We start from the raw sequence: 27939 nt of genomic DNA on the forward strand, positions 1-27939 counted from the left end.
TATCCTTTAGAGATGGAAGTGGTATACTGCCAGAACAACCAGCATCTCATTATGGAGCCTGAAGCAGTTAATGCTGGTTTTGTGCAGTGCTGCATTCATTTGGGAGCACACTGACAGCAGAAGAGGCAGTAACAGCTACCCCCAACACACAAGGGAGTGGACGTGTAAGTGATCTGCCTGGAACCATGGAAGGCAGGGGTGTGAGATTGCTGAAAGGTACAATTCAGCCAGACAACAGTCACCAGAACACAGAACAGCTCCATCTGCTTAAATGGGGAAAATTCCTGGAGAGGGATCTACTGAACCAATGCACATTCTCATGGTGGCCACAACACAAACCATGGCCTCTCCAAAAGCTAGGCTTGGAGAAGACCTCCACATGTTGGCTAGCCCCAGCTTCTGCTCTGTAGCAAGATCAGTCTGAAGGAAAACCTGTACTTCAAAGTAAAGTCAAGGCACGCTTGAGCATGTATATACATCACACTGGGAGTTTGTCTCTTCCCTTTTTACTATGTTCAGTGCTGTATTGGCAGGTCTCAGATACAGGAACAACTCAGTCATTATCTGGACCTCCATTTCTTCCCCCATCCTCTCGCCAGAAAAAGAACAGGCCTCCAGATTCACCTATTTGGCCAAGGATGGTCCAGTTAACTCTTTTGCCTCTGCCTCTAAGCTGAATGTTTATATATCTTCTCCCAGAAGGTTTGAAGGATTTCTGTGTTCTCCAGCAGGAAACAGTCCCATTCATGTTGTAAAGAGAGAGTCAAGAGAGAAAAAAGCAAAGCAAGGTCTAGAGACTGATTTGTGGTGAATTTTCCATTTGTTTCACCAAAACAAACAACAAATGTTTTCATTCAGGTTCAAACGATACTTTTTTCCCCACTGCAATCTTAGTTAAGTCCTGTTGCACATACGCATTTTGACAGCCTTTAATTAAAAACCCATATGTTACATTTGTAGAGGGTCTCAAAATATTAGCTTATGCAGGCCCCACAAATTGAAAAGTCTTGGTAGAAAGCTGATTGAAGGACCTACATAAGCAGAATGTTTATCGTTAACTACATCCTTAAGACTTTTTGACTGATAGATCTGTTTGGGGTTTTTTTGTGGTTTGCCTTGTCAGAGGGACCATCACATACGAGAAGAGTTCTTTAAACAAATCAGTAAGTAATGAGAATTGCAACACTAATAGCCATTCTATGAAAATTTCTTCCTAGGAATAAAAATAACATTAGGTTTTATCACATGCTGTGTTTTTCTAGCATAGTTTTCCATCTTTGAGTAACGACTTGGGTATAAAATAAAACTGCTAATTTGCTACACTCGAATTTCCACTTTCATAACTGCTGCGCTTTAGGCTGTGTGTGCTGAAACCTGTATTTTGCATATGCCTCAGAAGTACTGCAAGGTGTTACTATATTGCTTCTGAGAGCTTTAAAGTGCTCAAAAACAGTTAAGGTCCCCCAATGACAAGCCATACCACATGAATTCTCCACATGCTGGTAGAGCAGCTGCTAAAACCAATGAGGGCATTATTCAATTTCTTGATATTTTTCTTTAAGATGAGAGGAAAATACAGACCTTAAAAGTTTCCTATATGATTCCAATAAAACCAGTCCTTTTAGCATACAAAGCCAGTGAAATTATTAACAGAATGAGGCCTGTCAACAACACCTTTGCATTAAAACAAAGATTAATAACATCAAGATGGCATGTAGTTGGGAAAATGTCTTGCACATTTCATCTTAAACTATTCTACTCCTTTTGAACAGGTTCTTGGAGTTATTTTAGGCTGTATTTAATCCTGTAATTTCTAGTGTGTTCTAGTGTAATAATGTTGAAACCTTGATTGTTATCTGCATCTCATTTCCCCACCTTAATTTAGGTCTAAAAATAATAGTTTCAGAGCCATAAGAGCCCAAATATTTCCCCATTAGCAAAAAACTAATTCCTGAACTCATTCCAGGGGCAATTAAGTTGGAAAAGCAATTAAGGTTTCAGAAATCCCTGACAGTAGGAAAGGTTCAACCTAATATCCACAAGTACATGAAAACAAAACATATTTTAGGGTTATTAGGAGAATACGGCCTCAGACTGTGGCCAAGTGCTCACAAGAGCTGGGTTATTAATAGCCTTGCTGTGTGAAGCACTTTTCCACAGCAGGTGTCACACAGGTCCTGCAAAGCAAACTGTCAGCTCAGTGCTGAATTAGTCCAAGCCACAAGGACAGCTGAAGAAATTTCTTGCTAGAGAGCAGCCCTCTAAATGGGCTGTGCACCCCCTAGATACTCCATTTAGCTAAAGCTCTGCTACCTTTCCAAGAACTCATATCCTTTTGTAATGCCTTCTAACAGAGGTTCCCTGCTCCAAAAGGCCTTGCTAATGGCAAAAGCTTTTGGTCCTCAGCCTCACCATCATCAACAGCTAAGCTTTACCATACGCGAACTACTTGGGGTTATGCCATTTCCTCCCACTCTTTCTTACTCACATGCTCCTTCTCCCAATGAAAGTCCAAGATGAAGAAGAGGAATGCCTGTGAAGAAAAGTGTAACAGAAATGAGTAGCTTTTATGTCAGAAATGTAAGCCATGTTCAAGCAAGAATCATCATGATCTAAGAGGTGGGAAGCAGAAATATGAGGTTTAGTGGGAAAGCCCTTGGGCATCTCATACAAAAGGAACAATTTTTTTTCTGAATTTTCAGATCCCTTATACAGAGTAATTGAGCTTTAACCTTGTGTAAACTTCCCTACCAGTCAGATTAAAGTAAGTTGAAGGCTGGATTCAGTTAAACCCCTTTTCCTTAAACCTTGTGGTCAGCCTGAACTTACAAGGTAAGCTGAGATGACCACATGAATGAGCTTTCTTGTAAGAGTGTCAGTATTTCCCATTAACAGCCAGACTAGGAAACCAATGAAATATGCTCCACTCAGCACTTTTGCCCTTCTGCAGTAGGTCCCAGCCAGCTCCTCATAGTGTAAATGCAAACACCAACAAATGAAACCAGAAGGAAGAGACCAGTTTTGGATTTCAGCTGCGAGTCGTGAAACTATTACAAAGCACAGGCTACAGAGGCAAATAGAATCAAGAACTCTACATAATGAACACTTGACACTTCACAGATGGAGAGGAAAAGTATCTGAACCCAAATTGCTCAGCAGGACAGGAGAAAAAAAAAGTGCGTGTTCGTTTTTTGTTTGGTTTAGTTTGGGGGTTTTTTTTTAAACAAACTCATATAAAAACAACCCCACAACACACAGGTGGTGCTGGCAGTGCTTCTGGTAATTCCCTCTGCCAAAACCTGGCCTGAGTCTGCCAGTACATTCCTGTGTGCCACGCTGTCACAATTTTTGGATTGCTGATGCCATGGACTGCCCTTATAGGCTCCAAGACTGCTAAAAGCGCCTCCAGAACTAGGCAGTTATCATCTAAAAATAATCATCACCAGTATGCACCAGTGCATCAAGTCATGTCATAGCACATTTCAGAGAAGACAGATGCCATCTGTGAACCCAAGCCAGTTTATGCCAGCTGAAGCTCTAACACAACTGCAACTCCCTGTCCCAAAACATGATTCTTGACATCCTGTACTGCAGGGTTTCCTCTGCAGCATTCATTAAAAAAAGTATTTGAAAACAGAAAAAAAAGCTAATATCCTTATTGATAGTACATAGCAAATCAGTTGTGCTTTTAATCTTCTTGTTATGTACTTTTTAATTCAGGAATCTTTGCTCCTGGCACAGTCGTGCACAGATTCAAAACATTCAAACTCATGTTCATGCCCACTCCCAGTCTTGATCTCACCTAAACTGCAGTTTTCCATATCTATCAGCCTTAGTTACACATTCAACAGGGAGGCATCTCCATGCTCACCTCACACAGAGATATTTGAACACCTCATGGATATGCATGGGTGACCAAGAAGCGCAGATCATGTTGTCATTTCTTGCTCAAGTCAAGTTCCATAGAAATGAAGATACCAGACTGCTTGGTAAGGATAATAAAGTTGATGAATAATGATACATATTCTGTGGTAGCAATTTCATTCACTGAGCAGATTTGACAGTACAGTGAGGTTATTATGCATTATTTTTAGTACTAGAAATCAATAGCACTATTGTCCTTTTCAGTTCAATTTGATTTAGATGAAGCTCGGTGTGCAGAGAGAATAATGAGGAGCACTGCCTCACATTAAATGGAAACAGAAATCATGTTCTTAGCAGGGTGTGTTTTATGATAAGGCAATTGTTCTGTGAACAGCTTCTTATTTCAATATTTTGGATGTTTAACTAAAGTGTGTGCTCAAGACAGATGGAAGTCTTTTAGGAAATACATTTCCCTAGTAGAAAAATGACATTTTTTTCTTTTTGTGAGGAGAGCTACTGTCAACATGATTCTCTAGTGCTCGCTGTCGAGTGGATGGACATTGAACTCATGAGGGAAGAAGATGCTACTAAAGAATAATGATGTGACTTAGGCATCTGTCCAAGCCTGAGTCCAAGTTCCTTGTTCACCAGAGGCTTAAATCTGAGGCTTCCATCACCAGAACAGGTCCCCCAGTCTATCTGGCCTCATTCTTGGTGAAAACCTTTGTAAAGGTCTCATTTTATGTTACTGCAGAATGGATTTTTTCATATATCCTTTTAATGTCAAACATTTTTGCAAGGCAGAAAAACTACTTTCTCCTAATTAAGGCAAGCAGCAGGACAAATTTTCCTTATAGAGCTCTGTCAGAGGACTTCATTTTTAATCTGTTGATGCAAGCAGCTAAGACAGAGAATTCCATCTTCCACAAAACCAAATGTAAGTTATCTCCTCTTCGGAGCAAAATAGATCCAGCCATTTTTTACCATAACTCTGGGTGACAAATTGTCCAATCATACCCTGTGTAAGTGCTAGAAGACTTACCTGCCTCCTACTCAGGCTTTGCCCCTGCCATTTTTGAAACTGCACCTGTGCTACACAGAAATCTGCTCTGCATGAAAAATCAGTAAATGAGGGACCTCCTGGTGATAATTACACTAATATGCCTCCTATCTCATTGAATACATTTATTAAATTAATTAAATGACAATAATAAGCCCCTCCTGTTGTGCTTTCCTTCAGAGCTGCAACCAATTTCCCAGCTTCCCCATCTGAATATGGGAGCCTACCTGACACCCAAGGACATGTGGAAGGGTGACAGAATATGCAGTACTTCTGACAGAAGCTAGCTAGGTGTGTACACCCTTCTGTGATATACTTACACAAGGTGTCTTAACAGTTTCCATTGACCTGTTTTGTCCAGGCAACCCAGTGATCCGTTCAGGTAACAGGAGGTGGCTCTAGTCCATGAACTCTGCCACAGAGAGGGTGTGGGGATTTCCACACTCTTTATAAGGGCTTGAAAAGGCCTCAGAGCTGTGGCCGGCTGAAGAGTGGGCTGGCACCTTGCATTCAGGGCTCACCTGAAAGCCATTCAATATGAGCTGCAGCACTCATTTCATCCATCTTAAAAATGCAGACAATAAAGGCACCTTGTGCCAGTAGATGGCACTCTGTTAATGACCTACACACACTTAAGAGCCATGCACAATTCCTGCAATAAATATAGAGCTGGCAGCTCTTTCTGCCTCCTCTGTGAAAGAAGCAGCATTTTGTTGACAGAAGATGCCCAGCTCTGTCCCTAGACCCTTTGTTCCACACACAAGTATAGCTTAGCTCCTCTTTGTACTGACCTAAGCTGTGCCAGTTAATGAACATCCTGCCTGTCTGCAACCTACTCCTAGGCACAGGTGGGAGGCTTAATGTCCTGCTTAGTGGCCACCCATCCCCTTACATCTTCATCTGCAACACAGGACTGATGCAGGATGATTCTGCACTGGATACAAACAGTAGGTTGGGCAGGTTGAGCTTGAGGAAGAAGTTGCACAATCACTGTTTTAGGAAGAAGGTGGCAACTTGCAGAATAACCCTCTCATTTTGAGGCATGAAACACATCTAACAAAGTCTTGCTTCTAAGAACAAGCAGCATGCTGTAAGTTTTGAACTACACATGGTCATCTGCCAACTCCCTGTATACCCTGAAGACCTTCAGTTCTCCTCATTCAGGCCCTACATGCAAGTGGTACAACATCTTGGCAAAGCACTTTCTAACTATACCAATGCAAAAGCTCAAATCGCAATAAGCTTTCAGTTCTGTCATACAGATTCAGACCAAACCAGATAACTGATGCTTTTGAAAATGTGACTCAAAGCTGAGTTCTTCAGTTAAAGATAAAAAATTATCTTTGCAGCAGCCGTCTTCAACGCAGTCAGTTTTACTAAGGCTTTCTCAGACACTCAACACACCATTGAAGGGCAACTTGATAGCAACTTTAACTCATAGAGGCACAATATCTGCAACATCATTATATTCTTGCTGGTATCATCCTAATTAAAACCGCTTCTTCCCTCTCAGGAGGCAGCCTTGACTATGGGCACCACTGGATGCCTTCGAAGAGAGGCATTTCCTCTGAAAGCAGCACTCCTGTGGCACTGAATAGCAGACATCTCACTTATTTGCTTACAACACCTTTCTCCTTTTGGTTAGAAAGTAGCAAATGATCCTCCTTTGCTTTGATCCCATTTTGCTAAACTATCATGCTTTAAATGTCTTTCATGTTAAGGATGGGGTGGGGATGGGGAGGAGGAGAGAGATGGGAAAAATAAAAGAAGAATGAAAGAAAGCTCTTAGAAAACAGGACATCACAAGTGCCTCCACTAGAATGAATACAAACTAGACACCCAGAAGCAAGAGGGGTTGACAGTTGCCACATGATGGTGTTTTTTTGTTTATCCCAATAAATAGCCCCACTTTGATGTCTTGCCCAAACTGAAGTGCCCAATAGCAGACTGAAAGCTGTATCTCATCAATTACAACAGTTAAATTCTTTAAGGGGTATTATTGACAAAACACAACTTGGGGCACACAGAGCTGAAATTCCAGGTCTGTCATAAAATGAGGAGGCAATTTATTGATCTCTCAGTGGGAAACATCAGCCTCCAAAGAGAAAGCTCATTTTTCTCCATTATAGCTTGGAAACACATACTATGTGTAGCTATAAAGCTTTCAAGTAATGAGGCTTCAGGCTGCATTGCCAATCAAAATCCATTAAACGGTCTACTTAATACAGCATAAAAAATGTATAAGCATTCCAATGAAGTTTAACAAAAATCTAACTCACTTGGAGTTACTCAAATTCTCCTAAAGCTTTAATAGAGCTTGAGATTATTCACTCCAAGTTGGTGAAAAGCTACAAACAATGTTGTTTAGAGCAGGAATGAAAAACTTTTTCCATTAGACAGCAGGTGCCTATTTGAATTTTCCACTCCTGTGAATATATGATTTATGGTTGGACTGATGGATTCAAAATCTGGCCTGGAGAGTGACTGCTGTACACAAATTGCACTCTGGGTAAATAACTTCAAATTCTAAGTAGTGGAAAAGACTGTGCCCCTCCTTCAGTCTGCTTTCCATGCATGTGTAAAAGGCACTCTGATAAGCACAGATTAGATCACAAGCTGAGCATGTCAACAGCAAAATGCTGTTGGAAAAAGGCAAATGTCTTAGACATAGAAAAAGCAGGAAAGTCTATATCGTACAAAATCCCATCCTTCTCCCCTGCTCCATGCTAGTTTTACCACTGTCTGCTTCTAGGTGCCATACTGAAAGCAAGCTATTCATCAACATCAAGGAATCCAAAATAAGTTATGAAAATCAAGTAGTGTGATAAACGGGCGTAGAAAATATGCATAACATGCCACTGTCAGTGATATCATCTCCACAGGTATTTTAGAAGAAATCTGGGAAGTTATTTTAGTACATGCGCTTTCCTACAAGCATAAGCATAAAAAGCGATCATCCAAAAATTCAGACAATGTTTTTACATATAAATGTGAGCTCATAAAAAAATATATAATATATATATGAAAGATATATATTTTAAAACTCTGCAGCTGCCCATAAGAATTCAAATGCTTAAGCTTAATTTAAAGGAAAAGACAAATATTAATAGAACACCACTATAAATCCTTGCAGTTGGCCACATTGCTGTTGAAAATACGAAGAGCTAACAAATACAATGAAAACTGCTTCTAACATTCAAGCTAGAACTTTGGCTTTCACTGCCAGTTTTTGGATAAGCTGCTACTAAGCTTCTAGCAGCTTCTCACAGAAACTACACACAATCCACCCCTCGTCCCTTCGCCACAACTACAAAAACATAAACTCCCCACAGTCATTCCACTCTTTTCTCTCTGGCTGTCTTCAGTCCATATTTTGCCCGTTACCTCTCCCAAACACTATTCTTATCTTGAATTCCTCAGGCCTCATGTTGGGTGCTGAAAAGGACAATGATGGGTTGACCCTGGCTAAATGCTAAGTGCCCACCAAAGCCACTCTGTTCCTCCCCTCCTCAACTGGTCAGGGGAGAGAAAATAGGACAAAAGGCTCGGAGGTTGAAATAAGGGCAAGGGAAAGATCACTCACCAACCACGGGCAAAACAGACTCAACTTGGGGAAACTAGTTTAACTTATTATCAATCAGATCGGAGTAGGATAATGAGAAATAAACCCAAATCTCAAGAACACCTTTCCCCCACCTCTCCCTTTTTCCCAGGCTTAACTTTACTCTTGAATTCTCTGCCTCCTCCTGTGCAGTGGTATAGGGGAATGGGGAACAGGGGTTGCGGTCGGTTCATCACATGTTGTTTTTGCCACTCCTTCCTCCTCTGCTGCCCTGGTCCTCATCGTACTCTTTCTCTGCTCCAGTGTGGGGTCCCTCCCACGGAAGACAGTCCTCCATGAACTTCTCCAATTTGAGTCCTTCCCATAGGCTGTAGTTCTTCGTGAGCTGCTCCAGCATGGGTCCCTTCCACAGGGTGCATCCTTCGTAAACAGACTGCTCCAGCTTGGGGCCCTCACAGGGCCACAAGTCTTGCCAGGAAACCTGCTCCAGCACGTCTCACAGGGTCACACATCCTCCTTTAGGCATCCACCTGCTCTGGTGCAGGGCCCCCCATGGGCTCCAGGTGGATATCTGCTCTACCATGGACCTCCATGTGCTGCAGGGCACAGCCTGCCTCACCATGGTCCGCACCATGGGCTTCAAGAGAATCTCTGCTTCAAGAGAAGCACCTGGAGCACCTCCTCCCCTCCTTCTTCACTGGCCTTGGTGTTTGCAGAGCTGTTTCTCTCATATTCTCACTCTGCTCTCCCACTGCAGTTCCTCCTTGCACAGTAATTTTTTTCCCCTTAACTATGATATCCCAGAGGCGCTACCACCATCGCTGATGGGCTCAGCCTTGGTGGATCCATCTTGGAGCCAGTTGGCATTGGTTCTATCAGACACAGGAGATGCTTCCAGCAGCTGCTCACAGAAGTCACTCCTGTAGGCCCTCCCCCCCCCCCCCCGCTGGTCCATGCAAACCTAATACACAGCTTCAGAAAGGAGAAGGAATTTGGGGGTCCAGCCAGTATCTCCCACAAATCCTCCTCCAGAACCCTGCCCATAACGGAAGCAACATACAGGTGGGATACAACCTATAAGTTGCTTGTAGGAGCACAATGAACTAGGTCTTGATTTCTGAAGCCTGGTAAATTATTCCCTGAAATGGTCTGCTCCTTGCCTTCACTGGCTCAAGGACTGGGCCCTAAAATCCATACAAGTCACCCCATGTAGGCAGTTTTGCAGGTGTTCTGTTTACTAAAATCTCTTTGAAGAATGGCTTATTTCCCTTGACCCACTATACAGGTTCTGGTGCAGAAATACTTTTTCTCATACTAGGTCAGGCCAAGAAACTTGGGTGTTAAATTGGTCTCAGAAACCACTGACTTGCAATCTTCTTTGCTGAAAGTTATTTGTACCCACTGAATGCAACGTCCGTGCTGCAAAATTTGACAGATGAAACCTGTTCTGTTGACTTTTTAAAATGAATTTTCTTGAAGAGGATGAGCAGGCAAAGAGGCACTTAAATTAGCACATTAGTGAACTAATAAACTAAAATTTTACCGGGGTAATTAAAGATAGAACAATGTGATGATCACATTAAGGTCATGATTACGATCAAACCAATAAATCGAGAAGTTCAAGTGATGTAATCGTCAATAGATCAGGACGTAAAACAAAACAACAGAATTTACAGTAAAAATAAACTCTTGTGTTCAAATATTCCTTTGGAAGAGTGCATGAAAGCCAATTTTTTACTAGTTTGATGTCCCAGCTCCACTTTTAGCAGAAAGTGGACTGATCTGATAGAGGAAAAGTGCAGATGGATGCTTATGTCCTACAACATGACTCGAACATTTGTTCTGGTCTGATGTCTTTGCCAAGCAGTTTTAAGCAAGCTCCACAATATCTTGAGAGCATTAGAGAGATATTTCTGCCTCCTCTCGCTCCCTGACGCAATTCCACCTGGCCTTTGCAGGTGGAAATGGGGAGTATTGAGGTGCTGTATGCTTTTGGATGGACCCTTTTATGGTTCTGGCAAAGACAAGAGAAATGTCCAGTCAGAGTTGCACTAAACTCATAGACAATTTTAAAGGACATCAGTGATAGAAGAATGACCGTACTCCACCTTCTTCTACTTTGATTAAATCAAAAGAGTTTCTATCTCCCTTAACAACAGCCCTCACTGCTAGCCTGCCAGACACATGTCCTCACATATGACTACATTATGCTTTGGGTAATATCTAGAAGAAGCTGTCATAAACACATCCCTTTTGCTGGAAGCACTGTAGCCCTCCTACTCAGTTCTCTCTTCATCCCTAAGGGATCAAGATAGCTTTAGGGATACAGACTTTACTCATTTTATCCCTTTCTAATTCATGAGATAGTCTGTCCTTCTAATTAAAATCATAGAACAGTTAGGGTTGGAAAGGACCTTAAGATCATCTAGTTCCAACCCCAAAACATGGTTAGATGCCACTAAGTAGGTGGCAGTGCCTAAACCGTATGTGTGTTGTATAGGCAACAAGGGCCTCTTCATCAAGGGGAGTGCTAACCTTCTCTCCTTTCATACAACACAATGAACGAGGTTTCCTTTCCTCAGGTAAAAAGTACCTCTTAAGCTGGTTAACATCTTCTGTAGCTGACTAGCAGAACGGTAACAATTCAACTAATAAAAAAAAAGAATAGAATCTTCTTAATTTACATAACTCATTGGCTTATTTCACTGATAAACATCTCCTACCCTGAATGATATTCATACATCCTACATTTTAAGTATGCTGTTGATGCACAGAATGACACAATATATATAGCTGTATCAGATCTTATCAAGACACAATCCCCTTATAATGAACCATGCCGAAGAGACTTATGTCAGCCACTTTCACCTAAGCATTCTGTAACACAAGCTAATTCCTCCAACCAGATAATCTTCTCCAACCTGTAACTCTGTTCAGCTTATGGTGCTGTCCAGTTACCTGCATCTTGCTTTATCACTTCTTCCTTTAATTTTACTCTTATTGCAAGCTACTTAGGATGGTTATTTTCTTCTGCTTAATCCCTGGCAGTGTTCAAGGCCAGGTTGGACAGAGCCTTGGGTGACACGGTCTAGGGTGAGGTGTCCCTGCCTATGGCAGGGGGGTGGAACTAAATGATCTTAAGGTGCTTTCCAACCCAAACAGTAAAATCTACCACTGCCTCGGTCACAGGTCACCATTTGGGCAAGTGAGCTGACAAAAGGTGCCAGTCCCAGAAACACACCTTACTCAGGCATTGCTTTGTCTCGTCAGCACCTCACTGGCAGTGGGGCTCTTGGGGTCCTATAGCCCAGAATGTGACAACAAATGGTAGACTGTTGCAGGACAGAAAGGCGTAGGTTCAGATGACACAGGAAAATAAGCCCACAGGATGTGAAAAGATTCTAGGCAGCTACCAGCTATTGAATCATCTAGAAGGCATATGTAGTGATGGTCTGGACTTTAGTGATCTTCCTCACTGTGAACTTTCACACTGTGACAGATCTTCGATTTAAAGTTGTCTTTGAGTTTTCCTAAGAAAAAGGTAGTACAGATTACAAGTTACCTCAAAAGTAAATGTAAAAAAACAGAAAAAAAAAACCCATTTTTATGGAATTGCTTTCTTTCACAGGATAGGTAATAAGAAGCCTTGTAACCACTGCTCAGTTCTGCAGTACTGGTGCTACCACACCACTGCTGCACACAAGGGTACTCGTTGATCCTTTGAACAACTCAGGCTACCAAGTCAGTACACCCATGAAGCCTCAATGAAAACTGAATGGATGAGCTTTTACAGTTATTTTCTTGCAAGAAGAAGGAGGACTCTAGGACAGCATCTCGGTAAATGGGGTGTTGGTCTGCCTTTAATTATAATTAATAAATGCGGTATAAAGCTGTTTGAAAGTAGCTTACAGAAGAAACAATAGATTGGGTAAGACCAGTGTAACCTTAAGCCCATCATCTTGTGACTGGCAATGATTAGTCATGAGATGCTCAGAGGCAACACTACTGTAGACAGGTGTGGCTAAAATTATCTTCTGTTAAAAACTCTCCTTATCCCAAATAATTTGTTTAACCTTGAAGCACATGATCAAGTTTCCATTATTAATTCTACACTGCCCATAAACTTTTTATTTTATAACTGTACAGATCTGTTGCTTTTCCAGTATTTTTTGCTAGTCTACAACAGCTTAAACTTTGACGCAAACGAGAATGCACTACTTATTCTTAAACTCACACATCATTTGTGATAATCCTCTGCATTCACAAGGGAAACCACTACCTCAGACTACTTCTATTCTTAAGTCACTTTCTGAATAGTGTGGTGTTTCATGAATGAATTATCAACCACAGAACTCTAGCTGACATATATTGTCTACTGCATTGACATTGCTGTCTGTTACAAATATACTGCAAATTATCCACATTCCTGACTTCTGGATAGAAAACGAGGAATTAATCTGATGAACGTCAAGTTTGGTTCACATCATGGTGCTCTTGGTGTCATGATCCATCATGAAAGATTAAACAGAGGTATCCTATGAATCAGATTCATTTTAGTCAGTGACCACAATGCAATTTCTTTCACTGAATAAATTTACTCCACCTGGGCTGCAGCAGTAGCTTTCTTTGATTAGAGCTACAGGTTCTGGTCATGGTTACATGTCCTGTTTCTGATTAGTTCACAATCAGCTAGGGCTGTGTGGTTACCAGACAAAGCAAATTCTATACACCTCTCATTGACTATAGCAATAACTGTGTATTTCAACAAATCAAACACAAGTTACAGATATTAACCCTGCAAGTCTCCAGCAGAAATATCTTTGAATCTTAGGTGGGACAGGCTCATAAATAATTTACAAGGAGTTATGACTTTATATTATCTGAGTAATATATCTGTGAGGAAGGACTAGAATCAGTGGTGTGGGCTATTCCCCTCTGAGATCCGTAATAAATTTCTTACACTATAATCTGTTGTGAAAAATACTCTGGTTGTCATGCTCCATACATTGGAGGCATTCTAAGTGGCCTGCCACTGAGTCCCCATTGGATGATAACACTGTCCAAATTTCTCATCATTTCACACTTTCACTCCATAGCTGTGTGCTTGCTGCAGTTCACTGCTATAAACATGACTTTTAATGGAAAAGATCTGACAGAATCTTTATGCTTCCTTGACAAAACTTTTATTGGGCTGAATACTGAACTATTACTGACGTAGCTTTGGACAGGCAGCTATGATCTGAGGAATTGCTCTGGAAGAAGGGTGGGAAGAAAGCTTTTATTACTTTCCTTACATCTCTGAAATGAAATGCCCTCAGAGCAGAGGGAGGATCTTGGATGCTGCTGTCAGAGAATGGTATGATCTCTTGGGGCTTATCACTACACTCACACTGTTAGAAAGAAGTCACTTTTTTTTTCTCCACAAGTTTAACATACCCCCAAATCTTTTGCCCTTTTATCACCATAATACCTAAATGCCTCCTAGTCTTGTAGTCATCCTCAGTTGATGCCTACAAAGTGGAAAGTAGACAGTGACTAATGACTCCTGAACACATGGGCCCATTCCCCACTCTGCCTCTACTGAATGGGGTATTGGAGAGCACTGCACCTCCTTGCCATTAGCAACATGGGGTACTGATACAGGGCTATAATCCCATGCTGTAGCTACACAAACTGAAGATAAGTGTGAAGCCAAGCAGCACAAATGACTGACAGCCATGGCTGCACCCTCATCTTTGCCCTCTCTCCCCACAGCAGTATGCCCTTGCACACTCCTTTTTGATGACAGAATTCATAGAATCATAGAATGGTTATGGTTGGAAAGGACTTTAAGATCATCTAGTTCCAACCCCCCTGCCTTGAGCAGGGACACCTCACCCTGAAACCATGTCGCCCAAAGGCTCTGTCCAACCTGGCCTTGTTTTAGAGCATCAGATAAAAGACAAAAAGAGATTAAAAAACTCCACAAACCATTTTTGCAGAAGTAGGATTGTCATAGTTGTTGGTTAACTTGGCCAAGCCAGTGTGAAACTAGAAACTAGAAGCTGGTGTGAAACCCTGTGCTTCAAGGAGAGTAGAGAGGCAGTTACCAACAGCTAAACTGCCCGGCCAGGCAAGGCTAGATGCCTCTGCATGATTTCTGCCACAGCCATATCATTCAGGAAGGAGCTGCATACAGCAGTCCATGAGCCTGGCAGCACAGGACAAAGACATCTTCATCTGTTTCTCATCACCACCACACTTACAGCACATGCTCAGGGGCTGCTTTCCCTCCAAAACCCACTGCTCCAAATCCTTTGCTCAAGGCAGGTATCAAGGCCAAGCCTTCCTGCTCAGTGCTGAGGAGAGAGCCATGATTGTCTGGCTTTTGAACAATGCTGTGTAGCACCCTCCCAGAAAGAAAAACTAGAACTGCTCTATTAACTGTGTCTTAACATTTCTACCATGTTAACCAGCAGCACCTCAAAGCAGGCAAGGTTTATTCAAGACAAACTTGGTAACAAACTTCAAGTAACAAACCTCAGGGAGCTAAGCACATTAGTAATCAAAGTCTGACCTTCAGAAGTTCAGACTATGCTGAAGTCTAACATACAGATGCAGCCTAAAGATGTTAGGTCTGGATTTATGAAAGTATTTAAGAGCTTAAAGATGCAGATATAGGCAGCAGCAGAATTTTGAAAAATGCCTAAGTACCTAATATTATGAAAATCCTCTGAAAATCTGACTAGCTAGATATCTGTATCTTAAAGTGCTTAATGCTAAATTGACCAAAGGTCACAGTCCCCCAACACTTTCTTACAAATGCTGCTAAAAATCTGGCCTTAAGGAGCCAATGGCTTTTAAAAAGACTTACAGAGTTTGGCTCAGACTTTGAGAAGGATTTACATGCCTATAAGACATGTAGATACATTCCTGTCTTAAATCTGGCCGTTGGTGTACACATTGCTGTCTCCCTGCTTTTTTGTGGTGGTGATTTTCTGCAGGTAATACTGCGTGGTATAAAAATTCCAATGCTACTTTGCTGTCATCTGCAGATTAGAAGAGCTTTTTGATAAAGCTAGATCAACAGCAATGAAATCACGTGCTTAATCAAAATAACTGCATAAGGCAGCATACTGTATAGAGGCCTCTTGCTGTTCCCTAAGTATATGTTGACCTAGTAGAAATCAGCATCTATTGAAATAAAGGTTAATTAAAATTTATAAGCAGAATTTACAACTGTGAGCTGTCCCTCAAGGGGCTCCTCAATTGTACAAAAAGTATCATTTACTAGGAAAAATACTTCAGAAACTTCAGCAAAGAAATAGAGAGCATGCAGCTCCATCCCTTAATTCAGAATATAACCTTTTGGTCTAAAGACTTCTAACGTATCTCCTAAGAGTTGCAAAGACTCACGCTTCTTGCACTCAACATGGTTGACTCAGCTTTGCAAGATGACACATGGTCATTCGATTCACTCTATGTAGTTCAAATGGAAAGAGAACAGTCATGTATCTAAAAAATTACTTGATGAATCTTAACACAGCTTCCCCAAAAAACACTAAAAGCATTATTTTCCTCTTGCCTTGTGAGCAAGGCTTGCTCTTCCTTCTTAGAGTAGCACTAATGGCTGTGACAACAATACACCATTTGCATTGTCTAGAATAAAGAATTGCTCACTGCAACAGCAATGGTAAAACCAGAAGTGATATAACAGCATCTGATCATATCTGAAAGGCTTTTGCTCTGTTCTAGTCTTGTTACATGTACTCACTGGACGTCAAGTTTCTTTGTTGTGAGTTAGTGGTGTGAGATTTTATGGCTACAAGTATACCAGTCAGGCAGTTGCCATTTGGACAACTATCACAAGGAGCCCAACATGGCGAAAGCCCAAAGCCCAGATTTACTTTCCTGACAAGCTGTGTTACAACGGTTGCTTCGTGCTGCCAGCATTTCTATGCAACGGGCGGGCCCATCTGGAAAACCAAAACTATATTTCATCACAAACACTGAGTCCGATATTTGGTTCTGTTCCACAAACAGGAGGATATCAAGAACTTTCATGGAAAAATAGTGACGCAACATGTAAGCTGAACACGCTGTTCCAAAACAGCTGAAATCAATTAACTGGGCTATAAGAGACAAAAAATAAAAATGCACAGGACTACAAATACAGATGAATGTAGCCCTGCTGAGTAGCCACAAGCTATTGAACCAGTTGCTTCCTCCCATTAATGTTTAAGTATCCATTGTGTCCATGAAGAAGAAACACAGCAAGAGAAACTGCAATAAAGTTTGAAAAAAAAAAAAGAAGAAAAATTCAAGTCCCTGTTCGCAATTATGTTAAGCAGATCTTCATGTCTGGCAACTGTGGGCAAGAATGCTAATTAGCTGTGCAGAGGGGCCTGCTTTCTCTTACTATCTCTAGCCAGAAATACCATCTTGTCTCCAAAGTAAATCTGGTTTTGAAAAAATTCTGATGCAAAGCCTCATCAACCCCCTGGATCTGAGAGAGGATTTTCTCCTCTTCTCAACAGCAACTGGAACCACTGACTAAGAAATGTCACTGGGTAGACCAAAAGGTGGTCAGGAAGAGAAACTAAGGCTAGCAAAAATCTCAGTAGCAATATAAAAAGCAAGAGAACAGCAATTCGAGGAATTTATGTTTTCATTTATTATCATAATATCTTTCTCTACTCAGAGGGAGATTGAAAATAAATGACACGCTCAAGCGAAATACTGAACGGATCAGGTTTTTGTGTTGTGAATGTAAAATCACTTCTGCTTTAAAGTACTCTGGGAGAATTAAAGCTTTAGGTGAAATTTTGTGTTTTCATTTTCACATGAAGATCCTGCTGCAATAGCAACATGGTGTACGCACTGGAGATGAGAGAAGGCAGTTCTAGGATGATTTACTTTAAATCACTTGTCCCATTCCTCACTGATAAGCCTACATCCAGTCTACTGGCTGAGAAGTTAACCCCATTAAAGAGTTCTGTTCTGACAGGTTTCAGCTACAAAACACCAAGCTGTAGAACCCATGTCTTAATTCACAGATGGATCAAAAACTGCTTAAAAGCATAAAGTTACTTAAAAGTGACTATATAGATTTAAACCAAGCATTCTACCCAAGATCCCATCTTTGACAACAGCCAATACTGATGCTTAGGAATGCAGATGAGAGCACTGACTGAGTTTAAGAGAGCTATTTCTCCTAATAATGTCCATGCACAGTTTAAAAATCTCTTGAGCAGGAGGTTGCATGGGGACCAGGATGTTTAGTGGCCACGGATTGACAACAAACCCCTCTAGTGCCAACTCCATAGCATCCTAAAGCACCAAGTTGCATTCACAGCTTAATTATACCTGGTGTAGAGAAAGCCTTCCTTTTAGTTGCTTTAACCTGATGCCCACTCACTTGGCAAGAAGCCATGAACTAAAGACTCCCATTCACCCTCTTCACATTTCTCTTAATTTCAGTGTCTCCTGTAATCCCCCTTCTGTCATTTCTTTCCCCATCTAGGGAGTCCCTGTCAAATTAGTCTCTTCTCAGAGAATTCAGTGTGGTATGGAGCCCTTCACTACCTGGTCAGCCAGGCTAATGCACTAATAAAGGTTATTTGCATGTGTTTCACAGGCTAAAGCCCACCTTATATAAATACCAGTCTGACTGCTGAAGAGCGAAAGGGCTGACTGGTGTGGAGAAGTGACCTCTGCAGACCCATAACTATGGACCATCTCCTTTGTAACTGAGGAAGGAGCCTGAGACAGCAGACATGGTGTATAGGTAGAAAAGGTCTCACACTGATTTACCACTGCTTTACTGCTTCTATATTTTGTGGCTGACAATATGGAAAGCGGGGTCTCCCTCCTCCTCTGTTGGTTGGCTGACTTAAGTTGCTTATGACTCTCTTTCTGCTTCAAAGTAACAACCCTTGCCCTTTCATGGCTCACAAATGCCCTGAAATTCCTCAGTTCAAATCCTGCTGTTGACCTAAGTGAAGTAAGTTGCAAAAGCTGTCTAAAGCAGGCTGAATTGGATGGCCCCTCCAAACTCTCTGCAAAAACCATTTGCAGGGTAAGTTGTTAGGTTTCCAGAAATAATGGCAATTAATGCAATGACAATTTCTGTGAGTGTAGCTGAGTCACTGGCTGACCAACTTCATTTGCTGCTGCTGAACAACCACTTCCTAGAGTTGCTGAGTGTATTATCCTGTTTGAAGGTCTAGTACATGTCACCATGCCATGAACTCCCAGCTCAGCATTGTACTGTGGCACAAAAGGGAGCAGCACAGAAGCAACAATCAACACAGGCTTACAAATCCAGTCTGTTTTTTCCATAAGAAATTAGCCCAAACTGAGTTCTGGGCTGCAGTGATGCAACAGCTACTGAGACCCCAAAAGACACCATCTGGGGGAACTGTGCCATCCTGCCACAAACTGCTATTTGTGAAAACCACAGGAAAAATTAACAATCAGTGAAGAATCAACCATTAGCAAGCAAGGACTATCGACTTCCCAGCTTATTTTCAATAATCCTGACAACCACGTCTACGGGGGTGGATGTCCAAGAGGTACTGTGCTTCTTAAACCCCTGCTAGTTTCAGGGAAAGTCTTGTACCAGTACATATGAAGTCCCACAAAGCTTTTAACTTTCCAGGTAACATTAAAAATACTTCCTCTCTCTGCGCTCTTCCACCCTACCCCCCCAAAAAAGCTTAAAAGTTTATTTTCTCAATACATATTCTTTAAACACATCATAGTTTAACACACACACCCTCACTGAAGGGTCTAAATGGATGCAGAGGGAGCTAGGTGAGGTTGTAATTTGGGGAGGTGGGTTTGCTATAGGCTGGCAACATTCATGCACCACCCCCTAGGTATACAGATTTTACTGACTTTGAAATAAAGATCTGGTTATTCTACCCTGATGTATAGACAGCTGTGACTACTGTCAGGAGGTAGGAATACAGACTGCGGGCAAAACAAAGAATTAAACTTACCTATCCACTGGGCTGGAGAGAAAACCATTGTTCAGAACCACTTTGTTAATAAACCTAGAACACCCAGGAAGAGTCAATGGCCTTTTTACATCTACTCAAAATGTGGGTTGTATTTCACAGGAGGAACAAGCAGAAAATGGGGGGTGACAGCATAGATTAACTCTCACTAGCCCCATACTTGGGGGTTGCTTTCATAGATTTCCACTTAAGGCGGCACCGGCAGTGACCAACTGAGCTAACTGCCTCATTGTGACCCTAAGATGCTGTGAGTGATTTAACAAAAAGAAAGAGAAAACAGTATGTCTGTGTGCGGCATACCAGTAGCAGAGCTGAGAGCCCCAGACCACTGCTTCCAAGTCCTCTCCTAGCAACAAAAACCTGACGCTTTCACCAGCTTTTCTTCCTTCTTCATGTTCTTGCAGAGAAGAAGCTGTAATGTCCTTGAACCGTTTCACAACCATCTGTATTTAGGTATCATTGCAAGTGACACCGATTTGTGTATCTAACCACAATGTTTTGCACAGAAGAATTATGGGGTGTTTTTTCAAAGTTTTTTATATGATGAATCAAAACCCAGCCTTGAACTCCTATCAGGTAACACTGATTGGAAAGCAAAACTAGATGTGTTTGTACTTGTAAAGACTGCACAGATATGCAGTTAAATGACAAAAAGAAACTATTCTTTCCTTGCTTTCTGCCAGGTAAACAAGACTTTCCTTTTCCTTAGTAAGCAAGCTGTGTTATGATCAGCATGGGACATGCATATACTAGTTTTATAGCTTTGGTGATTTACTTCCAAATCTTTTGTTATTAAAGTATCACTGAAAGATACAAAAGTTAATACTTGTGGTTTATAAGGTTGCTTTATCTAAATTAAGGAACAGCTTGTTGATTACAATTTCAATCTCTGCAAGTGAAACTTCACACTACTGCAAATACATCTCCAGCTATTATGAAAATATTCATTCACACACTATAGATGTAATAACCAGATATCTGATGACAAAAATTCACTATCCAGTGGTAACTCAGAAACCCATCCAAAATACGATTAGATTTCTAAAATAGAATCATAGAATGGTTTGGGTTGGAAGGGCCGTTAAATGTCACCTAGTTTCAACCCCCCTGCCATGGGCAGGGACACCTTCGACTAGAGCACGTGGCTCAAAGCCCCATCCAACCTGGCCTTGAACACTGCCAGGGATGGGACAACCACAGCTTCTCTGGGCAACATGAGCCAGCGTCTCACCACTCTCACAGGGAAGAATTTCTTCCTAATGTCTAATCTCAACCTACCCTCTGTCATCTTAAAGCCATTCCCCCTTGTCCTGTCACTACATGCCCTTGTAAGAAGTCCCTCTCCAGATTTCTTGTAGGCCCCCTTTAGGTATTGGAAGACTGCACCAAGGTCTCTGAAGAGCCCTTCTCTTCTCCAGGCTGAACAAGCCAAACTCTCTCAGCCTGTCTTCATAGGGGAGATACTCCAGCCCTCTGATAATTTTTATGGCCCTCCTCTGGACTCACCCAAGCAAGTTCATGTCCCTCTTGCATTGAAGGCCCCAGAGCTGAATGCAGTACTGCAGATGGGGTCTCCTAATAGTAGAGTAGAGGGGGAGAATCACATCCCTCGAACTGCTTGTCACACTCCTTTTAATGCAGCTCAGCATAGGGTTGGCTTTCCGTGCTGTGAGCACACACTGCCAGCTTGTACCAAGCTTTTTGTCAATCAACACTCTCAAGTCCTTCTCCTCAGGGCTGCTCTCAACCAGTCTTTGCCCATTCTGTATTTGTGCTTGGGATTGCCCTGACCCAGGTGCGGGACCTTGCACTTGGCCTTGTTGAACTTCATGAGATTTGCATAGTCCCACCTCTCAAGCCTGTCAAGGTCCCTCTGGATGGCATCTCTTCCCTCCAGCATATTCACCACACCACACAGCTTGGGTCATCACCAAACTTGCTGAGGGTGCACTCAATCCCACTGCCCATATCACCAACAAAGATGTTGAACAGCTCCAATCCCAGTACCAACCCCTGAGGAACACCACTCATCACCGATCTCCACTTGGACATCAAGCCATTGACCACAACTCTTTTAGTGCAGCCATCAAGTGGTCCACCTGTCAAAACCATGCCTCTCCAGTTTAGAGGCAAGGATGTCATGCAGGACAGTGTCAAATGCCTTGCACAAGTCCAGGCGAGGCAAATCAAACACAAAGGTTAATCACTGTCAAGTTCAGGTGGAGTCAGTAGCCTGAAATCCCAATCCACTAGTTAGAAACCTAAACACAGCCTTGATCTTGGGTAGATCCTGCCCTGTGCTGTCCAGAAAAAAGGTCCACCACATATCCTTGTCTCTTCACAAAACTCTGCACAGTAGGTCTGTCCCTTGTCAGGTGGTAGAACAAATTTGATCCCCATCTCAAGCTCTGACACCACCATGAACTTTCCTTACCTGTACCAAGCCCTCCATCACCAGACCCTGGCTGGCAATGAGATTTTAACGAGATCTGACCCCCTCTGTATGACAAACTATCTTTCAAGGTTACATGACAAATGTCATTGTCAATGCTGAGGATTACATTCCTTAAATCACATGACAAAAATAGACAGCATGGAAGGAAGATGGTGATATCTGTCAGTATGTGTATGTACATTTAATTCCATTCTACTGCTATTTAAAATTTCTTGTTCTCATGAGAAAGAGAAGGACCTGAGGCTGTAAACATCTGTTTGTTTTGTATGACTATTTGTAGGAAAAAAAGAACCACAAAAGAGGGATCAAATTCATTCCATATTTGGGTGGTTAGATAATGTACATAAAACAAACCCTTATTCTAAATCCTTTAGTTCCATAGATGACATACATTGTTTAGACTGTAATTACACTCAAATTGTACCTCCTATTCCCCTGACTATTCACTCATATAAAACCAGCATTTGCTGTGGTTGCATTCACATTCTTTTTCTGCTCCCTCTCTACAAATACTCTGGCAAGTGAATTTCCTGGCAGGGATTTTATAGAAGCAGCAAGTTTTAATTTAACATTGGAGAACATAGACAGAAAGTGTATTTTAAAACTCACACACAACTATGCATAGCAGAAACTTGTTTTAAAGAATACTCTCATTATACTCAGGACTCAGTAAAGTGCTGAGGAATATACTTACCTTGAAGCATTATCTGAAATCCCTTTGAAATCTCTGTTTTAATATTTTCCTGAACTGGAATATTCATCTGGGGAGAGAAACAATACCTTGTTATAAGCGATGTGTCTAATAAAAATGAATCAGCACAGCTTGCATTTTGATTGCCAATTACTTTTAATCAACTGCTCAGAAAAACTTGCTGATCAAGAAAATACGCTTAGAAATATTCATTAAAAATATTTGTGAACAATGTCAAGTGTATACAGGAAAGAATATTTATGAACAAGTTCAATTGAATATAGGAAAGAAAACATAAAAATGTTGCCACATAAGCCAGGAGGTGAAACTTGAGGTATCTTCATAATTTGTTTTCTATCAATTATTTACTTAGATATTATTGTAAGGTTATACAAACTAAAAAATAGTTTGCTGTTTGAAATTGCTAACAGTGCAATTAATACCACTGGTTAGTTTTGGAATATGTTACAATAAAATGGTTTATTTGAATGTATCTATATCCACCATCAAAAAACTTCATTAAGTCTCAGTTACAACTACTACTCAGAATTTAAGTTAGACAGAATGTATCATAAATGTTGAAGGAAAAATTAAGCCTATAAAAAGTATGGCAAGTAATAGGAAAGGGAAACAAGGTAAATATTCAAACCCATTTCCATTTCATGCACACTTCTGAGTAACTGAGAGTGGAAAGAAAAAAAAAACTAAAATGGCCATTAAAAAAATAACTCTGACCTTAAAATCTGGCCCTCAATCAAGCTGAAAGAATATGCTTATTCAGCATTTTTGTTATGAGAGGATATTTAAAAGGTTCAAAGACAGAAACATTCAAGTTCCTGTGAAAGCTGAGAGGCAAACCTAATTCTCATTTGGGTTCTAAAATCTTCCCCTGCTTCTTGAGAAGCTGGCTAAAGCATTAAATACAAATTAAAAGTTAAATTGTTTAGTTGTTCCAGATACTCTTTTTCAAAAAGTATTTTTGAAGGAACTGGAAGGTTTTAAGGGAAAATTCCTAATTTAATAGAATTGTTTTAAACTTTTGCTGAAGGATAAGAAAGTACAAAATATTTTCACTTCAGGAAATAGAATATGTTGATGGGCCTTCTAACAGGCAAAAAACCAGAGCTTCTTCCACCCTCATCCCCCCACCCCCCGCAAAATAAATATTGCTTTGGTTAGGAATACTGGTGATCTATTATAAACGCTATCTAAGTTTAATTCAGTGACATCTTCATCTGACAGTCACCCCAGCAGCTAGATTCTGTCTGGGCTCCCATCTCCTGGAAAATGTGCTAATTGAGCAACATTTACAAAATCACTAACATCCAAATAACATCCAAACAGCAAAATAATTAGCTGACCTTAAGGACACATTTCCTTTCTTTTAAACTTACTAGCAGACTACAACCCACCACATAACACACCATCGACAGGCAGAGAGGAATACATTAGCAAATGTAGTGTTATGGGAGCTGTGCCACTGTTTCAGAAAGTATTTATCAAACAGATACATATGAGGAGATATGTTCAAATGTCTGTCGTTCAATCATAAAGGAAAGCAAGCACAAGAGTACATATGAGTAGAAAAAGCAACAAAAAAGTTTTATTGCTAACTCCAGATCTTGCCATTGTCTGCTAAATATAGTGGGTCATGGCACATTACAGTCTCTCGTCATGCTGAAAACCATGGCCAAATTCAAGGCACATTTTACTGCAAAATAAAAAAAGACTTGCACTGCTGCTTCTATTGACTTTCCTGCTGTTGTCTTACAGTTTGGCACCATTTATCCTTCTATTATTTCCTTCCTAAGAGCAAAATATCATTTGTATTAAGTAGATGACAAAAAACTTTAACTTTTAAGAAGGGGAATGAAATTAGGAAGAAAAGGAATTTGATAATGGCTGTATTATTCATAGGAACGCATATCTAATTTATATAGTGCTGCTAGTATGCCTTCTAAAATTGCTATAACTCCAATTAAGCCCATTTAAGTAATGAAAAGGACTACTCTACTGTATCTGAATATTAATTTCATGGTCTCTTTTACATATCAGAAAGTAAAAACATACTCCTAACTCATACAGTCATTTTACAATAATTACTAGCAACACTTTCGAAGGTGCAAAGGACCTTTAAAACAATATTATTCTTAGATCCTATGACCAGATTTCTAAGTACTGGACACTACCTTGGGACAAACTATCACAAAGTTATTAAATCTGCATAAGCGTTCTTAGATGTCTGTCTGGAGGAGACTGAACTTTAGCCACATTAACTAGCCCCCGTCAACAAGACCCAGAATAATCTGCAAAAATCAAGCCCTGTAAGTATCCCTAAATTGGAAATCCAAAAATCATATAACAGCTTTGAAAAACTTGGACCTTTGAAACCCTTTAGAAAATACAGAATATTTAATAAATAAAAGCTTATTTCAAGTTTTACACAAAATTTTAGTTTTCTAAAAGGATGTTAAATAACAATCTCATTTCAAGACAAGAAATACTATTCACATTGGAAACCTATTCTGGAGAAGGGGCAACCTATGTGTTTTTGAAACACGGTATAGGGAGAGTGGAAATTCATTAAATGACATATCAAACCAATATTTATTTCTGTTTTTTAACAAACTCCAGAATGCATAGTATGTATATCACATTATTCTTGATGCCCCACATATCGGTATGTATACCTAGCTTCAAATAAGCAATTCCCACACTCATCACCACAATTAAATGCATACATTAACCTGTGCAGGATGGAGTCCAATATCACTAAGGACACAGAAGAATTGAAAGAACTACAGAAGGAGTGATAAGTAACTCTGCAAGTTACTTTTCATGTAGTTTATGACTCCAGCTGCTGTACATCGCATTCAAATAGGGACTTAAGCAGCTGCTATTTGTATTAGTAGTATTCACACACTTTGCATTTGCACCTCTTTTTCCAATCCATTAGTTCTTTGGCAAGTCATATGCAAGTAATTCTGTTTTAGTTTCTCAATTTCTTATCCCTAATGCTACCTTCAGCAGGCCATTTCTCCTTCTTCCTAGGTAGCAATAGATAAGAGAAAGCTATTGAATACAGTTACGATGACATTTTGGAATGCTTGAAACTTACTCTACTGAATATATCACAACAGTAAAAATGTGACATTTAGCAAGCAAGTGGAGAAAGAAGCTAATGATACAATTGATACAGTGAGAGTTAGTTATGTAAAGAGTTAGGGACCTCATCAGCTTCATTTCGTGTTACACAGAAGCTGTCCATTTGACCCTGCTTAGACAGTCCAAGTCCTATAGGAAGATGAGGTGATTTGAGGACTAGTGCTGACATGTTGTCCCTATGTACTTTAAGGAAATCACCCAGACTGAAGAGACGCACAGGCATATGTGTTCCTTGTTGCTTAAGACTTCAATCTTTGATGTTCCTGAATTGGTACTTTCACTTGGTGGTAAAACGAGTAATTTCCATAGAAATACTTTTAGTCATAAACGGAAATAGAGAAGCAAGGGTGAGCAACTTGCATTGAATTTTGGTGCCTAGAAGATGCCCTTTGTGCTCCACACTCAGCAATTAAAAAAAATGCTCAAAACGAACAGACGAAGGCAAAAATCTTCCCCAACATACCAGACAATAAAGAAATACTCTGTACAAGTCCAGATATAGATACAAGAAAATCAGGGAGCAAAGAGAGCAAAAATTAATATATGTCCTATTTTTGTAGATCTTCTAGTGAATACAAGGGCTCAAGTTGTCAGGTCAGCTTTGAATCTTACTGCCCTCAGAAAGGTGTGCCCTTGCACAAGGCACAGATATGTGCCTGGTTTTCTGTGATTAAGATCCCTTTCCTGTACCTCAAACCTTCCCTGTCATAAATTGTTTAGCTTAATTTTCTCTTGTCCCCTTCAATTACTGCTTGTGTATGGTTGCAATTCTCTTTTTACTTTGGTAGGCAATTATGAAAAAGGAGCTTTTCAAAATCAAAGCCAGCATTCTCAAGCATGAACTCCCACTGGCCAGGTCCTACAGCCTCCACCTTGTTTTTCTTGGAGTGAGGGCAATCTCCAAAACATTTCAATTGAGCTGTGCCTGAAGGGGGGTTGTTCCAATCCTCCTTTCAGACACCCAGGTTGGGAGGCTGGGCTTCTGATATAGGCAGCAACATCAGGGAGGCCTCTTCGAAGGAGGATTTACAGGAAAAAAAAATCCAGCTCCTGCTCCACCACATTTCTTGCATAAGTGTAGCTGGCTCTACTGCCCACTTAGTGCAGCCTAGTAGCTCAGGAAATATGGTAGCCAGTAATAAGCCACAGGCTTTGTTACAAGGCCTCAGGACTGGGGCATATCTGGCTTGGGGTTTTTTTTTCAGAATACATCATGACTCTTTTTTCCAGAGGGGTTAGACAGAAAAGCAGTTTTTATGAAAATGAGAGGACAGCAGAACCATCATGGAAGAGTATGGGATGACAAATACAGGTACAGCCTATAAAAAATTATCTTAAAAGAAGGTCACATGCCCAAATCTTGCAATTTCTATGGCTGAAGCTGGGACAGGGCAGCCAAGGGTGATCACAGCCAATACACAAATAGAAGACAGAAAACGGTCTCTATTTACATGAGAAAATACCTTTGAGTTTAATGCTTGGTCCCACAAACATGCTTCAAGAATCTAATCCCTGCACCCCGTCTACCTAGGACGTTTAAGACTTTGCTGTTCCTTCTACTGGTGTCCAGGCTTGCCAGTAACATGGCAATAACTGTGACTGTTCCCATCACCTGCTTTGGGCTAATTCAGGTGCTGTTAACAATGATGATGCAGCAGGACAGACCAGAATACAAGCTGAAAAATATTGTGTCGTTGCAGTCAAGTGGTCACTGCTATTACAGCTGCCAGAAGGAGCAGGTTTAAAACAACCATGTCGTGACCATATGGCCATCAGTTGCCCTACTTTATGCACCTAGGCAAGCAAAACTATAGTGGGTGCCTTACAATTCTGCCTGTATTGCAAAACCTCCAAGCATTCCCAGTCATTCCCCAGATGTTGTACCCAAGACAAATGAAAGGTAGGGATGGCTAAAAAATGAAGGGGAAAAAAATCTTAACAAGAAATACTTATATACTAAATACCCATTAAAACTCTCATTTTAGAAGTACAGGAGTGAACAGTTAAGGTCACTCAAGCTTCTTAAGAAATACGATTGCCTCACATTTGTGCCAAGAAAACTTTAAAATAAGCAACACTGCTTTGTACAGTATTAAAGGGAGGTCAAGAATCAGATACACACATTCATCACAAGATGAATGG

At 40.8% G+C, this 27939-nt stretch overlaps 1 non-coding gene across 1 annotated transcript; it reads right to left on the reverse strand.

The window, feature by feature from the left end:
• Positions 1-10925: 10925 nt before the first annotated feature.
• Positions 10926-11043, reverse strand: LOC115611082. The gene has a single exon (XR_003992456.1). It is a non-coding gene; the product is annotated as a U6atac minor spliceosomal RNA (small nuclear RNA).
• Between the last annotated feature and the right edge of the window lie 16896 nt (positions 11044-27939).

This window comes from Strigops habroptila, chromosome 7, assembly GCF_004027225.2.
Source record: "Strigops habroptila isolate Jane chromosome 7, bStrHab1.2.pri, whole genome shotgun sequence".
Classification (NCBI taxonomy): Eukaryota; Metazoa; Chordata; class Aves; order Psittaciformes; family Psittacidae; genus Strigops; species Strigops habroptila.